The sequence below is a fragment of the Rattus norvegicus genome, chromosome 5 (genome assembly GCF_036323735.1).
Source record: "Rattus norvegicus strain BN/NHsdMcwi chromosome 5, GRCr8, whole genome shotgun sequence".
NCBI lineage: Eukaryota > Metazoa > Chordata > Mammalia > Rodentia > Muridae > Rattus > Rattus norvegicus.
In genome coordinates, this window is record NC_086023.1 from 71,903,134 (window position 1) to 71,919,954 (window position 16,821).

The window sequence follows — 16,821 nt, forward strand, 5'->3', positions numbered from 1 at the left end:
TCTTTGAAGAATTGGATTGGTATTTTGATGGGGATTGCATTGAATCTGTAGATTGCTTTTGGTAAAATGGCCATTTTTACTATATTAATCCTGCCAATCCATGAGCATGGGAGTTCTTTCCATCTTCTGAGGTCTTCTTCAATTTCTTTCTTCAGTGTCTTGAAGTTCTTATTGTACAGATCTTTTACTTGCTTGGTTAAAGTCACACCAAGGTACTTTATATTATTTGGGTCTATTATGAAGGGTGTCGTTTCCCTAATTTCTTTCTCGGCTTGTTTCTCTTTTGTGTAGAGGAAGGCTAGTGATTTATTTGAGTTAATTTTATACCCAGCCACTTTGCTGAAGTTGTTTATCAGCTTTAGTAGTTCTCTGGTGGAACTTTTGGGATCACTTAAATAAACTATCATATCATCTGCAAATAGTGATATTTTGACCTCTTCTTTTCCGATCTGTATCCACTTGACCTCCTTTTGTTGTCTGATTGCTCGGGCTAGAACTTCAAGAAATATATTGAATGAGGAGGGAGAGAGTGGGCAGCCTTGTCTAGTCTCTGATTTTAGTGGGATTGCTTCAAGTTTCTCTCCATTTAGTTTAATGTTAGCAACTGGTTTGCTGTATATGGCTTTTACTATGTTTAGGTATGGGCCTTGAATTCCTATTCCTTCCAGGACTTTTATCATGAAGGGGTGTTGAATTTTGTCAAATGCTTTCTCAGCATCTAATGAAATGATCATGTGGTTTTGTTCTTTCAGTTTGTTTATATAATGGATCACATTGATGGTTTTCCGTATATTAAACCATCCCTGCATGCCTGGGATGAAGCCTACTTGATCATGGTGGATGATTGTTTTGATGTGCTCTTGGATTCGGTTTGCCAGAATTTTATTGAGTATTTTTGCATCGATATTCATAAGGGAAATTGGTCTGAAGTTCTCTTTCTTTGTTGGGTCTTTGTGTGGTTTAGGTATAAGAGTAATTGTGACTTCATAGAAGGAATTCGGTAGTGATCCATCTGTTTCAATTTTGTGGAATAGTTTGGATAATATTGGTATGAGGTCTTCTATGAAGGTTTGATAGAATTCTGCACTAAACCCGTCTGGACCTGGGCTCTTTTTGGTTGGGAGACCTTTAATGACTGCTTCTATTTCCTTAGGAGTTATGGGGTTGTTTAACTGGTTTATCTGTTCCTGATTTAACTTAGGTACCTGGTATTTGTCTAGGAAATTGTCCATTTCCTGTAGATTTTCAAGTTTTGTTGAATATAGGCTTTTATAGTAAGATCTGATGATTTTTTGAATTTCCTCTGACTCTGTAGTTATGTCTCCCTTTTCATTTCTGATTTTGTTAATTTGGATACACTCTCTGGGTCCTCTCGTTAGTCTGGCTAAGGGTTCATCTATCTTGTTGATTTTCTCAAAGAACCAACTTTTGGTTCTGTTGATTCTTTCTATGGTCCTTTTTGTTTCTACTTGGTTGATTTCAGCTCTGAGTTTGATTATTTCCTGCCTTCTACTCCTCCTGGGTGTATTTGCTTCTTTTTGCTCTAGAGCTTTTAGGTGTGCTGTCAAGCTGCTGACATATGCTCTTTCCTGTTTCTTTCTGCCGGCACTCAGCGCTATGAGTTTTCCTCTTAGCACAGCTTTCATTGTGTCCCATAAGTTTGGGTATGTTGTACCTTCATTTTCATTAAATTCTAAAAAGTTTTTAATTTCTTTCTTTATTTCTTCCTTGACCAGGTTATCATTGAGTAGAGCATTGTTCAATTTCCACGTATATGTGGGCATTCTTCCCTTATTGTTATTGAAGACCAGTTTTAGGCCGTGGTGGTCTGATAGCACGCATGGGATTATTTCTATCTTTCTGTACCTGTTGAGGCCCGTTTTTTGACCAACTATATGGTCAATTTTGGAGAAAGTACCATGAGGAGCTGAGAAGAAGGTATATCCTTTTGCTTTAGGATAGAATGTTCTATAAATATCTGTTAAGTCCATTTGGCTCATGACTTCTCTTAGACTGTCTACGTCTCTGTTTAATTTCTGTTTCCATGATCTGTCCATTGATGAGAGTGGGGTGTTGAAATCTCCCACTATTATTGTGTGAGGTGCAATGTGTGTTTTGAGCTTTAGTAAGGTTTCTTTTACATATGTAGGTGCCCTTGTATTTGGGGCATAGATATTTAGGATTGAGAGTTCATCTTGGTGGATTTTTCCTTTGATGAATATGAAGTGTCCTTCCTTATCTTTTTTGATGACTTTTAGTTGAAAATTGATTTTATTTGATATTAGAATGGCTACTCCAGCTTGCTTCTTCTGACCATTTGCTTGGAAAGTTGTTTTCCAGCCTTTCACTCTGAGGTAGTGTCTGTCTTTGTCTCTGAGGTGTGTTTCCTGTAGGCAGAAGAATGCAGGGTCCTCGTTGCGTATCCAGTTTGTTAATCTATGTCTTTTTATTGGGGAGTTGAGGCCATTGATGTTGAGAGATATTAAGGAATAGTGATTATTGCTTCCTGTTATATTCATATTTGGATGTGAGGTTATGTTTTTGTGCTTTTCTTCTCTTTGTTTTGTTGCCAAGATGATTAGTTTCTTGCTTCTTCTAGGGTATAGCTTGCCTCCTTATGTTGGGCTTTACCCTTTATTATCCTTTGTAGTGCTGGATTTGTAGAAAAATATTGTGTAAATTTGGTTTTGTCATGGAATATCTTGGTTTCTCCATCTATGTTAATTGAGAGTTTTGCAGGATACAGTAACCTGGGCTGGCATTTGTGTTCTCTTAGGGTCTGTATGACATCTGTCCAGGATCTTCTGGCCTTCATAGTTTCTGGCGAAAAGTCTGGTGTGATTCTGATAGGTCTGCCTTTATATGTTACTTGACCTTTTTCCCTTACTGCTTTTAATATTCTTTCTTTATTTTGTGCGTTTGGTGTTTTGACTATTATGTGACGGGAGGTGTTTCTTTTCTGGTCCAATCTATTTGGAGTTCTGTAGGCTTCTTGTATGCCTATGGGTATCTCTTTTTTTAGGTTAGGGAAGTTTTCTTCTATGATTTTGTTGAAGATATTTACTGGTCCTTTGAGCTGGGAGTCTTCACTCTCTTCTATACCTATTATCCTTAGGTTTGATCTTCTCATTGAGTCCTGGATTTCCTGTATGTTTTGGACCAGTAGCTTTTTCTGCTTTACATTATCTTTGACAGTTGAATCAATGATTTCTATGGAATCTTCTGCTCCCGAGATTCTCTCTTCCATCTCTTGTATTCTGTTGGTGAAGCTTGTATCTACAGCTCCTTGTCTCTTCTTTTGGTTTTCTATATCCAGGGTTGTTTCCATGTGTTCTTTCTTGATTGCTTCTATTTCCATTTTTAATTCCTTCAACTGTTTGATTGTGTTTTCCTGGAATTCTTTCAGGGATTTTTGTGTCTCCTCTCTATGGGTTTCTACTCGTTTATTTATGTTTTCCTGGAATTCTTTCAGGCATTTTTGTGATTCCTCTCTGTAGGCTTCTACTTGTTCTCTAAGGGAGTTCTTCCCGTCTTTCTTGAAGTCCTCCAGCATCATGATCAAATATGATTTTGAAACTAGATCTTGCTTTTTTGGTGTGTTTGGATATTCCATGTTTATTTTGGTGGGAGAATTGGGCTCCGATGATGCCATGTAGTCTTGGTTTCTGTTGCTTGGGTTCCTGCGCTTGCCTCTCGCCATCAGATTATCCCTAGTGTTACTTTGTTCTGCTATTTCTGACAGTGGCTAGACTGTCCTATAAGCCTGTGTGTCAGAAGTGCTGTAGACCTGTTTTCCTGTTTTCTTTCAGCCAGTTATGGGGACAGAGTGTTCTGCTTTCGGGCATGTAGTTTTTCCTATCTACAGGTCTTCAGCTGTTCCTGTGGGCCTGTGTCTGGAGTTCACCAGGCAGGTCACTTGCAGCAGAAAAGTTGGTTCTAACTGTGGTCCGGAGGCTAAAGTTTACTCGTGGGGTACTGCCTAAGTCCTCTCCACGGCGGCAGCAACCGGCAAGATCTGCGCAGCTCTTTCCGGGAGCCTCAGTGCACCAGGGTTCCAGATGGCGTTTGGTGTTTTCCTCTGGCGTCTGGATGTGCGCAGAGTGCAGTCTCTTCTGGTTTCCCAGACGTGTCTGCCTCACTGAAGGTTTAGCTCTCCCTCCCACGGGATTTGGGTGCAGAGAACTGTTTATCCGGTCTGTTTCCTTCAGGTTCCGGCAGTGTCTCAGGCGCAGGGGTCCTGCCGCTCCTGGGCCCTCCCCTACGGGAACCCAGAGGCCTTATACAGTTTCCTCTTGGGCCAGGGATGTGGGCAGGGGTGGGCAGTGTTGGTGGTCTCCTCCGCTCTGCAGCCTCAGGAGTGCCCACCTGACCAGGCGGTGAGGTCTCTCTCCCACGGGGTTTGGGAGCAGAGAGCTGCTGCGGGCCGGGATCCGCGGGTGTGGGACTTCCGGTAAACACCATATTTCTTTCTTTAAAAAAAGAGAGAGAATCAGACACATATCTAGAGGCGATCTGTTGTTCTAAAATCATGCAACTCTAGGAAATTTATTTAACTTTTCAATTTCAGATTTCTGAGGTGAAAAAGTTGAAGTAAGAATTATGGTATTGAGGAACGAGGGACTAACGAGACCCCTGACAGGCATACAGACAGGGCAAGGGCCACCAATAAGTAATAAAGATCGTGTGTGTGTGTGTGTGTGTGTGTGTGTGTGTGTGAGAGAGAGAGAGAGAGAGAGAGAGGGAGAGAGAGAGAGAGAGAGAGAGAGAGATCATGTGATTTTTCAACTGTAATAAAATGAGCTACCCATTGCTGCCTGCTGAGTTGAGATTTCCCCTGGCTTTTCATTCTTTAATTGGCAGAGACAACAAACCCAGACGAGCCCCCTGTGCGTTCACAGTATCACACAGGGAGTGTGAGGGTGGCTTAAGTAAGCATGGAGGCAATTGCTTGCAATGTGAGTACTATTTTAACACATTTGATTTTATGATCCTTTAGAAAGAAGTTAAAAATAATAAAAGCTGCCCACTTAAGACATTTGGCTAACAGAACAGGGGAGGATAATGTTAATGTGTCATTTTGCAGGTGGTTGCTGATACTGTGACCCAAAATGAAGATGGTCACTCCTGTTGTGCAAACCAGAATTCATCCCTGTGTGTTCTACAAGATAAAGGATGGGAAATCATGCCAGTGGGACATCAACAGCATGTAGAGTTCTAAGAAGACCCTAATTCACTTGGTATCGGGATCTGCCGTGCTAACCAAGATATTTAGGTGGGTTCTGGAGTTAGGGATGGGGGTGGGGGGAATAGATGGCAGAATTTCTCTCAAGAGCACCACAGTGGTGGGGAATTACTCTGAAGGGTGTAGCATTCATGTCTGTTTCAAAGAGCAAATATGGCATATTCGTGGACCTGAAAACAATATGATTCACAATTTCTTCATCATAGGAAGATGAGGGAGCTTGGACACAGGTAGAGAGGACCAGATAGCAGCCCTACATGGCTCTTCCCAGGAGCTAGACTGCCTGTCTCCAGTTGACCATTTGCACCTCTAGATCCCTGTGTAAGCTACAGTGTCTGGCTCTCCACTGACGCAATCCAAAAGTTAGCTTATGTGCCAAGGATCACAGGATTGGCTCTTAGACCCAGATATGTTCTTCGTTGCCTGATCTGGATAGATCTGGGTCCTTAATTGTTTCAGGTCCCTCTTTTTCTTTGCTGATTGAGTTCTACATAGACAATCAAGAAAGAGAGAAAAAGAAATGAGTTTTCTGCCTCCAGTGAAGCCTGTTCTGTGGTTTCCTGCAAAGTGTGCACTTTCTTTGGTTCTCAGTTCCTATGGTGCACACGGCCTCTCTAGTCCTGGCGTTTGCAGCATAGGTAGCTTCCCCGGGACATGCTTCTTCTATCAAGATGGCTTCCCTAGCACCAATTCCTGCTGCAGTGTTAGACCCAGTGGCTAACTGCAATGACAAGCAGCAGTTGCCTTTTTCATCACTGAGGCTTACAGAAGAGTAAGCCAAAGAGACCTGAGTGTCAGGCCCAGGCTTGAGGTAGGGAGCCTCAGTTTCTGAATGCTCAATTGCATCCCTAGATGCTCCCTCTATCTTCCATTGCTACAGTTTTAAAACTCCTCCTTGTTTTAATGTTTCTTACTGTTACTTTCATTCTCTGCCACCATTGATGCTTTTCTTTTTCCTTTTTATCAAATATCCTTTCTGCAAATCACTAAGTGGTCCCCATCTCTTGACTATACCCTAACATAGCCAGGCTGATGTAGGCTAAGCACTGCATTAAACAGAAGAGGGATAATCACAGAGCCCTTGCTCCACATGAGCCCTTGCATCAGGCACTTTGTCCCCATTCCCTCGTTTGATAAAGCAAAATCTCAGGGGTGCAGCAGAATGTTATTACTGGTGCGTCTTACAGTTTAGGACCTCAGTGCTGAAAAATGAAAAATGTCACTTGCCAAGGTTCCTCAGTGGTTACATCACAGAACTTAGGATGAAATTTATATTTTTCTAGGTTAAAACAACAACATTAACTTAAGCTCTCATATACAGATTTACCTTTCTAGTTGGTATATGAAAATACCCTCTGTATTTATACGATGATGTCCTTGCTAGTTTTCCCTGAAATAGCAACTATATTCTTTCGACAGCAATATAAAACTGATCTTTAATGGAAGCCGGGTATTCTCCCTCATCTCATCCTGGCAGGAGTCTACAAGGACCCTTCAGACACATCGTGGATTGAGTTATCCAGAGCTTACCTGGAGAGTGACTGCTACTATCATCATTCTCAACTGATCTTTTAACTCCAATTGATTTTTCAAACTTTTCCATTTCCCTGTGATTCCCTGCTTTCTTGCTTCTCCTATCTTCCTTCATAACACCACACGCTTTGCCTTAGATGTCCTGGCCCAGTGGGGTGATTTCTCAGATGCAATAACTTGTTTTGTTTCTCCAGCTCAAAAAAAAAAAAATCATCAGAGGAACAAGTAACATAAGAGAGAATTGTGCTGTGTGTTCTGAGGATCATAAATTACTCACTGGAAAGAAAATGATAGATATGTTTTTCTGTGCTCTGAATAGATTATGCATTTGTCTCAAGACCCATTTTTGTAAATGTTTTTCTTTGCCGAAGCCTCCTTCCCTGAATACTACCAGTGCAGTTAGCTGGTCTCCATTGTTTTTGTATCTGTTCCCACTGAGCAGTGGAGGGCGGACATGAGAAATACCACTTGGCAAATGAATATTAAAAGTTCATCATCTTATTGGAATGAATATTACATACATGGCATAAATTGTCTGAAGAACACCTGTGTTATCTGTCTTCCCAGTAAGCAGATGATGCAAGTTGGGAAAGAACCAGAGAGAAAGACTCAGAGAGAATCAGCGATGGAGTGAATTCCTTGTCTTTCTTTCTTTGTCCATGGTGCTATCTCCTTTGATAACCTGAAGAGGAGGTTACAGCTTGGACTTGTCCTGATGTGAGAGTCGAATAGCTTCATTATTTTTTGGGGGGGGGTTGTTTGTTTGCTTTCCTTGTTTGATTTTTTTGTTTTACATATACATTTTTCTTGACAATCACTATTTATTAAATAACTAAAAGTATACAACATGATAATTATAAAAATAAATAATAAATAATTAAATATATTCTATAATGCCTTATTTTTGTTGTTGTTGCTTTGCCCTGGATCCTTGCCTCGAGAATCATAATACTCTGTAGGTGTATATGGCTTACTTATTCAGGATCTGTTTGTAGGGAAAGAGGAAAACTACTTCATTAGAGATTTTTAAATCCTCAAAAAGTTAATAAGAGAAACAGAAATCTCTCTTTAGAATATGAGGTTCTAGCTCCGTGGTCAGAGAACACCATACTTTGCCATACCTTTGTGACAAGAGATGAATATTCTACCTCCTCTGGAGTGCTTATTTCTCCATCTCCATCATCCAATAGAAGCTACATTAAAGAAGCATGTATGGTTCCATTCCCTAATTCCATTGACAACAAGTTCCAGAAATAGCTCTTGATACCAGCGCACCAGCCTGCTACATACTGCTATCCTGCCAGGTGATTTGAGGTAGAAAGTCAAAAGCATGGCACTAGTGTAGCAGCTAAACACAAGGCCGTAGGGTGTGATAGACACACCAGTTACATTTTAATGGGCACAGAAAAGACCTTGGCTAGAGGGGGTCAATAATAACTTGGTAACTGGACTTTGGGGAATGGACATTGATCCCAAGAGGGTTAGAGCTGCCTATGAGACAACATGAACCTGAAATTGAAAGCAGAATGAGCCTACCCTAATTTCTTCTTCCTTGCTATGATTATACACTGTGACCAAAATCTTAGCAGAGGGAAAGATTCATTTTGTATTATACTTCCAGGTCACAGACCATCATCGAAGGCTGTTAGGGTAGCAACTCAAGCAAGACCTCGAATCAGGAACCTTGGAGGGATACTGATTGCTGGCTCGATCCAGTTTATGCTTAGCTAGTTTTCTTAAGCAGCTCAGCTCCCCCCATCTCACCCCCCAGAACAGGGAATGATGCTGTCCACCGAGGATTAGGCTCTCCTAGCCCATCAATGAGCAATGAAGATGATCCCTCACAGACATGCCCCCAGGCCACCAATCTCATCTAGGTCTCATCTAGGCAATGACTCAGTATATACACCCTTCTTAGGTAACTCTAGGCTATGCCAACTTGACAATTAAAGCTAGCCAGGTAGCTAGCAGGCCTCTCTCTAGTACTCATGTAGACAGCTCCCCCTCCTCTGATTCCAGGCCTGTTTTAGGAATCTTCATTTTAGTTAGTCTTGGTTCCCAGGAAGCAATATTGGTATACAAGGTTACTAAGTTTATACAGTCAAAAAGATCTTGTTTGTATCTGACACCATATATCTGTCGCTTCCATTTTATGCTAGCTTTAATTATCCTATATTAATCATGATGATTCATGCTTTGATTTTCATTTAAATGTGTTATCTCACAGGCCCACCTTTTTTTGGATATATTTCTTTATTTACAATTCAAATGTTATTCACTTTCCCAGTTTCCTGTCCATAAGTCCCCTATCCCCTCCCCCTCCCCCATAGCGGTATTCCCGCCATCCACCCCCCCTACCACCGTGTCCCAACATTTCCCTGCACGAGGGTCCAACTTTGGCAAGCTTCCCCTTCCACTGTTCCCAGACAAGGCTGTTCTCTGCTACATATGCAGTATTCTCTGTTACATATGCAGTTTATGCCTTCCTAATATTCTGCCTGAACAGGGTTTTTGGAGATTTTCGTTCCATTAACAATTTTCTTCAATATTTGTATTACGTGTTATTTTCATTCTTTTGTTACTACAACAAAATATCTTTAATATTACATGTGGTTGGCATTTAGGATAAACACATTGTTTCTCCTAGGCATCTTTTTGTTACATTATAAACCCTGGAATTCTGAATTGTCTATGGCTTTAAGTCCTACTTACTCTTTCAGGCTTTCTTTAGGAGCCCCCATCCTAGGAACCCTGAAAATATGGTCATGAAAAAAAAAGGCATAGACAAAAGCCAGTCCCACATGGATCACGGGAATCAAAGAGAGTGCTATGAGAGTCACCTAGAACAATCAGCAATGTTATGTGAGGCATTTGGAGTGGTCCTATGGACAGAAAAGTAAGTGGCTTTCTAGTAGGCTGCGGAGGAGAAAGTGTGGAAAGAAAGTTGTTTAATACGCTATATAATTTCATTTTTTTTTTTTTGTAAAATAAAGTGTTCCGGAGATTGGTTGCACGGCAACGTAAGTGTTGAAACGCGCCTTGATGAAATGCACACTTAAAGAGGTCAAGGTGGCAAATTTTACTTTACGCATGTTTTGCCACAATTGAGGCAACCACAGATTTCCCATCTACAGTCTCCAGTCTGGATGCTGCTTCGCTTTCAGACCTGTTACCTACACGCATGCGTACCATTGCCTGGCCCCATTATACATCATCATACTCTCAACCCGTTTCACAATGGATAGCAATACTTGCACAGACAGTGAGAAATCTCTCTTGTGATTCTAAATCATAGTCATAAGTGGACACCAGAGTCTCGATGGGTTGTTGCTAGCAGAGTTAAAGCAAACACAGCCAAAAAAACTCCTCAGTGTCGCCATAGAATTCAGTACTTCTAGCTGTACATTTTAGCTGCTGAAATCTGGCCAGGCGTTTGTGGAAGGGATGCTGGCCAGGCGGATTTGCATCTCTTATCCTCTATTATTTCCAGTCAGATGTGTGTGAATTGCAGAGATAAAGTCTCAGCATCAGTTCACACTCAGTTGGAAGAATACAATTCACTCGGTGTCATCCACACATTAGGAGTTTAAAATAGAAATTAGGCATTCCCATTCCCACAGGAAGAGCCGGGGAACAGGTCAGGGAAGCTACTGCCAGCGGCTTTGGTCTGAATGGTTGATCTGAATGGCTCTATTATCCCCGAGGGAAATATTTTGACCCTCATGTCTCTATCCTGGTGCCTGCCTGCAACAGTCTCCAAAACGTAATAGCTTTTCCCTTATCCGCCTTCCAAATCACGAAGCACTTTAAAATTTGAACAAATGAGGAAGAAACTTCTTAAAAATCTATTTGTTGATTTTCCTCCTCTAATAATAAAGATATTTGTATAAGGTGGTATACTGTATACTTAATAAAGCATAATTTAACACTCATAGAAATGACACCCACCAAACAGAACACAGTTTACTTTCTGCTTTGTTAGAAACTACCATACTTAACCATGCGTTTATGTTTTTGTTTTTGTTGTTGTTGTTTAAATACTCACTTTTTAATACCTTTCATGGCATCAGCAATGCCACCAACTCTATCCTTGGCCACAGATACACTGTCCCAACCATTTTTTCCTATTCTTGTCCCCAGGAGAAATGGGGGGGGGGGCTTCTTAGGGTTCTTAGTTTCATTAATAAAGAATGAACTCAGATGGAAACTCAAGGACAATTTCTTTTGCAATGTTCATGTTTAAGAGAAAAAAAAATCCTCCAGGCAGGCAAGCTGTATATCCCATCAGAAGTCTGGAGGAGGAGAAGGAAGGACATAAGGAGGAAAAATGCCATGTGAGTTGGCATGGTGGTCAGATACACTGTGGGCACACACAGGTAGGGAGGCTCTAGAAAAAGATTAAGGAAGCCCAAAGTATCAGAGAAAGACAACTTAGTCTCTGGCCATCATCCAAAAGAAGAGTTCGAAAACCAGAAAGAGGAAGTGTTATACATTTCTAGAGTCAGAACTCAGAAGATGGGTAGACAGACGAAACTTCATGACTGCAGCTTGTAAGGACAAGTGTGTGTGTGTGTGTGTGTGTGTGTGTGTGTGTGTGTGTGTGTGTGTTTGGAAAAGGTATTATGGGAAGAACAATATGGTATATTATTAAAAGAAAATTATTCTTCCCATCTCTTCATCATGGATTAAAGTGAGCCCACCTCCCTAGGATGGTCCCTTTGATAGGTGATTGACTCATTCCAACTTGGATATTAGGTCTGCACCTCAGCAGGAGAATATTTTTCTTAACATGCCTTTAGTCACACTCTAACACTAAAATTTAAGATTTGTAAGATTTTACAAGACTCAAGACTTTTGATACACTCCATAGTCACAGGTACCTGTCTCAAAATTAGTAACAAGGCCAACACACTAGACTCTCATGTCCCCACTCCAGCCCCTCCCACCCAGACCTTCCTGCCTCTTTCCCACTCCGGGGGATCCATTGATCTTGTCAACATTTCGTGGTAAATCTTGAGTCTCGAATGACAATTCCCAGATTAATTTCTCAGACTAGACACTGACACAGTCTCACAGTGAAGCAAACAAACCAGTACATATCTCGTGTTGTGTGAAGAATGCCAAAAAGACCACAATCACACAGTCCTGAGAGTTCTTCCGTTCTCCAGTGCTGAAGATGCTCAATCCCACTCAGAGAAACAGCCTTAGTCTCCTTTGATGAGGCAGGACACACTGCAGTGTTGGACACTCATGGCCAGTCAGATGGTCTCTTCCACAGTCCAGCTCTTTGGACCTCTTGCACTCTTCCCATCTCTGCTAGCTAGCTCAGCTTCATTTTGGGCTGCAGAAACATTAACTTTGGCCTGCTAGTTCTTTAAACCTGTAGCTTCTTTCCTAAAAGCCTACTTTCCTGGCAGTGTGTGTGTGCTATGTCCCACCACCAGAACCGATCACCCATCAAGTGTTTAACACATAACTGCCCTCATCGTCTGTGCTGCTGAGAAAACTTCAGCCCTCTAAACATACCTGAAAACTCTCTTAGGCTCAATTAACCAGCGATGCTGTGCTGCCTAGTTCTGTGTCAACTTGGCACAAAATAATTATCGAAGAAGGAAGAATGTCATTCAAAAAAATGCTTTCCTAAGACTGGGCTGCAGGCAAGCCTATAGGACATTTCCTAAATTAGTGATAGCATAAGAAGGCCCAGCCCACTGTGGGAGGTGCTATCCCTGGGCTGATAATCCTCGGTTCTATATGAAAGCAAGCTGAGCAAGCCACAGGAGCAAACCAGTAAGCAGCACTCTTCCATGGTCTCTGTGTCAGTTCCTGCCTCCAGATCCCTGCCCTGCTTGAATTCCTGCCCTGACTTCCATTGATGATGTACTGTGATGTGGACGTATACATGGAATAAACCCTCTCCTCCCCAAATTGCTTTGGCTGTGATGTTTCACCACAGCAATAGAGATCTTCACTAAGACAGACAGTCTCCCTCCCTCCTCTACTAGGGAGAAATCTGAAGCCCTGCATTCCTAAGTCCTGCAGAAACAAAACAGACAAACAAACAACAACAGCAAAAACCATTTGTATAGACACTTCCCACCACCAACACATGTGCCGTGCAGATTTGTCTCCCCATCCATACCACATGACCCACATACCACCACCCACCCATCGTGCCACACGGTGTGCACCAAATAGTGAATGCAGGGTGTACTCTGGACAACTAAAACGCACAGCAACTACTCCTCCAGGTTGTAGATAGTAGATTTACCCAATACCACAATACTAATTACACAAAACCACCCACAAAATGCCAGCACTTGAAAACACACTGGCTCAAGGCAGATTTAACACAAAGAGCTCCGTCTTTGATTCTCCTTCCACAATATTTGAACTTTATGGATACATACTCAGGGTATCTGTATTTTGCCTCTGTCTCTCTTCTCTTTCAGTTTCTGTCTCTGTCACTCTGTCTATGTCCCTCAGCCCCCAGTGTGTGTATGCACATGTATGGTGTGTGTGTGTGTGTGTGTGTGTGTGTGTGTGTGTGTGTGTCTGTGTGTGTCTCTGTATGTGTGTGTGCACGCGCGTATCTGAAATAATCTTTAAATGACAGGATAGTGACAAGGGGCAGCCAGCTCAAATCATTATTGCAAAGAAAGATTCTGGAGATGTATATTTGCCAAAGAGGGTAGTTGGCTGTGGGAAAATATACTCAAAGTATATTATATACTTTGTGAAAACAACCTTGTGTAGTTTTAAATAATTTTTTTAAAAGAGAAAGCTATAATCTCTAAGACCAAGTGGCTTCATTAGGGTTTAACCTAACCTATTTCTTTCTCCAATTTTTGAGCCATCTAGATCTGATAGCCGACCACATAATAGAACACAGAGATGGCCACGCCCTGTTCCTGAGGCCTTTTGACACCGCTGGTCTGGGACGGCCACGCCCCATTCGTGAAGCCTTTAGATACAGCTGATTGGTGCTCACATCAGCTCTCCCGGTGTGCAGATGGCACCCTTCTACTTCCCTCTGATGGCTACAGGACTGAATTCAAATAAAACAGCCCTGGAGAATGTTGATTCCTATTTTCTTCTCATATCAAGAGAAAATTACATGGTATCATTTTTCTCAGGGTGCAAAGCTGAAGAGAGTTTCATGCTACACACTTAACTGCATATTTTCAATTGTCTTTTCTTTTTAAAATTCAAGATCAAATGCACCTCGCAAGTTCTCTTCACAGGTCTGTTTCATGGGGAAGAACACAGCCGCGGTCAGGTGGATTCTTAGTGAACACACAGCCATTCCCAGGCAGAGGGGCAGGGATACAACCTACAGGTCTGCCTTCAACATGTTTGCTGTGTTGATGTTCCAAAGCTGTGGTCTGAAAGGTGGGCGGGGAAGAGAGTGTTAGAACGCTACATTAAAACAATGCAATTATCTTAAACTTTCCATACTCAGACCTTTATGAACTCACAGCTTAAAATGAATTTTCTATTGATTTTGCTATAATGATTCACAGCTCCTAGCTAATCAAATTGGGGGGTAACGGTTGTGATGGTCATAGATGTATGCAGCAAGAACCAGGCATAGAAATGCATTTTCATTAGCAATATCAATCTCAGAATTCCTAAAGCCAATACGTCTTTTCTTGGCAAATATCTGCAGAGATAACAATTATTCTAGGAGCAACCTCGAAGACCACTAGGGAAGGATAGCGCGATAGCATGATAGCGAGATGTAAACCTATTGCCATCTAGCGGTCAATCGCGGAACTGTCCGGTACCATCTCAACCCAAATAAATCTTTTAACGAAAGCATATTTTTGCCATTTTATTTCACTCCTCTGTGCATATATGGTTGAATTAAAATATTTTGGAAAACTCTTGGATAATTACATTACTACAATTTAAATATCTGTCTGAATGGAATTTTTTTAATTGTGCGTCAAAAGTTTCTTGAGCACAGCCAGCTTCGTGGCTATGCAACTAAGAGGTCGTCAGAATTTGATATTCGGGTTCTAGCTTAAATGTCATAAACAGTCGTTTATAAACACAAATATATTTCTGAATTGGTTTTTCATTCACATATATATGTATATATATATATATAGGATAATAAGAGTAGGCAGATCTCTATATGAAGTTACATATATATGTAAAGGTATGAATATTTAAACGCTTTTAAGCTGTATTTCTTCATTTTTATGATCATAATATTTTCCGATACAAGGTCTTATTATGTCTAGCCCAGGTTGCCCTAGAACTTACTATGTTGCTCAGGCTCCCCTGAAAGCTTGTAATCTTTATGCTTCTGTCTTTGTTCCAGAACGACAAATGTGTTTCGTGATGCTCAACTCAAAGTTATGTTTCTTAAACAAAGCAAAATATATTTACCATCTCTTTAAAATTATTATTAACATTTTCACAATACTGTGATATTGCAAACTGTACTTCATTTTTTTAAAGCAAAAGCCTGGTCAGAACTTGTGGTGAAAGGTTATGATCCCAGCTACTTGGGAGACTGAGGCAGGACAACCACAAATTCAAGGGCAGGCTGGGTTATCTGAGGAGTGGGAGGACAGCCTAGGTGACTTAGGAAGAGTCCATCTCCACCCAAAACTATAAAAGGATCTGAGGATGTATCAAGATTTAGGGGCACTTGCATAGCATGCAGGGATCCCAGTATTGCCTACAAGTTTTTATGTGGCAGGAGCTATACAGTTCTGTTCACTTCACTTTGATACATGTCTGATGACTGCCACACTTGCAAAATATTACTCAGAGTTCAATTGGTTCAGCTGAGGAGATGCGAATTAACTGTGCATTCCACACTAAAACATGTCTCCTTCATTTGTGCTGTTCAAGTTCCTCATCTCTGATGTCAAAATCAGATTTTAAAGCTTACTTAAAGACTTTTCCAATTTTGGTGATAAACAGCGATTATATACATGTCGGGGATACACTAATATTTTAATGCATGTACACACTGGTGCACTGAAAGGGAGTGAGTCAAAGAGATTATTTTAGCTTAATGTTCTTCACAAAGTGGAAGATTTTAAAACAGGTTGGAGGACTCTGTTTAAAACCTTTTTAAAGGAAACACATGCGAAGTTAAAATACAAAGAGTGGGAGTAACGTTTTTGATGACAGTAACGCAAACATCCATCTTCAACCTTCTTCTCCTCTAACATGGCTGCGACAAGCCGAAAGTATACTTTCTCACTCACTGCCCGGCTGTCACCTTTACCTTGAAAGGGGACGACTGCCTTTATCTCTTTTGAGGATCTGCTAGGTGGCATGATATTGACAGCAACTTGTCATCATAGAAAAGGTCAGCGTATTTGGAACCCTGTCCTCCTTTAGTTTAAGAAAAATGTCTCTTCGATTCTTTTGTCAAAAGCTAACAAGGGAAATTGTGCTGCACAAATAGAACCAGGAACAATACAGAAAATAAATTCCTGTGGTCATGCCTATGTCATTACAAAATGCAGGGCTAAAATACAATGGAGTTTTTTGAGGGGGAGATGGTGGGTGTGGGTTTGGTTTAGGTTGGTATGGTTTGGTTTGGTTTGGTTTGGTTTGGTTTAGTTTCACAAGGTTTCTCTGTGTAGCTCTGGTTATCCTAGAACCTACTATGCACACCAGACTGGCCTCAGACTCAGAGATCCTCTGAACTCTGCTCCTCTCAAGTGCTGGGATTAAATGCATGCACGGCCACACCCAGCAGAAGTTTCTATTTATTGCAGTGGTTCTCATCCTTCCTAGTGCTGTGACCCTTTAATACAGTTCCTCATGTTGCAATGACCCCCAACAGTAAAATTATTTTTGTTGCCACATCGTAACTGTAACACTACCGCTTGAAACATAATATAAAATTTTTGGAACTAGAGGTTTGAAAGAGGTCATGAATTGGCGTGTCATCCTTGCCCAGGGGCCATGCTAATCTTCTCTGTATCGTTCCAATTTTAGTATATGTGCTGCCGACACTGTTGATAGGACAAAACAGCAACCAACAGATTGGGAAAAGATCTTTACCAACCCTA

At 41.2% G+C, this 16,821-nt stretch overlaps 1 protein-coding gene and 1 pseudogene across 1 annotated transcript in view; both read right to left on the reverse strand.

The window, feature by feature from the left end:
- Nucleotides 1–16,821, reverse strand: part of LOC134478972 (large ribosomal subunit protein eL29-like) — a 520,011-nt gene that overhangs the window by 426,868 nt on the left and 76,322 nt on the right. The gene's annotated exons all lie outside the window — the stretch shown is intronic.
- Nucleotides 16,665–16,765, reverse strand: LOC120103196 (U6 spliceosomal RNA; annotated as a pseudogene).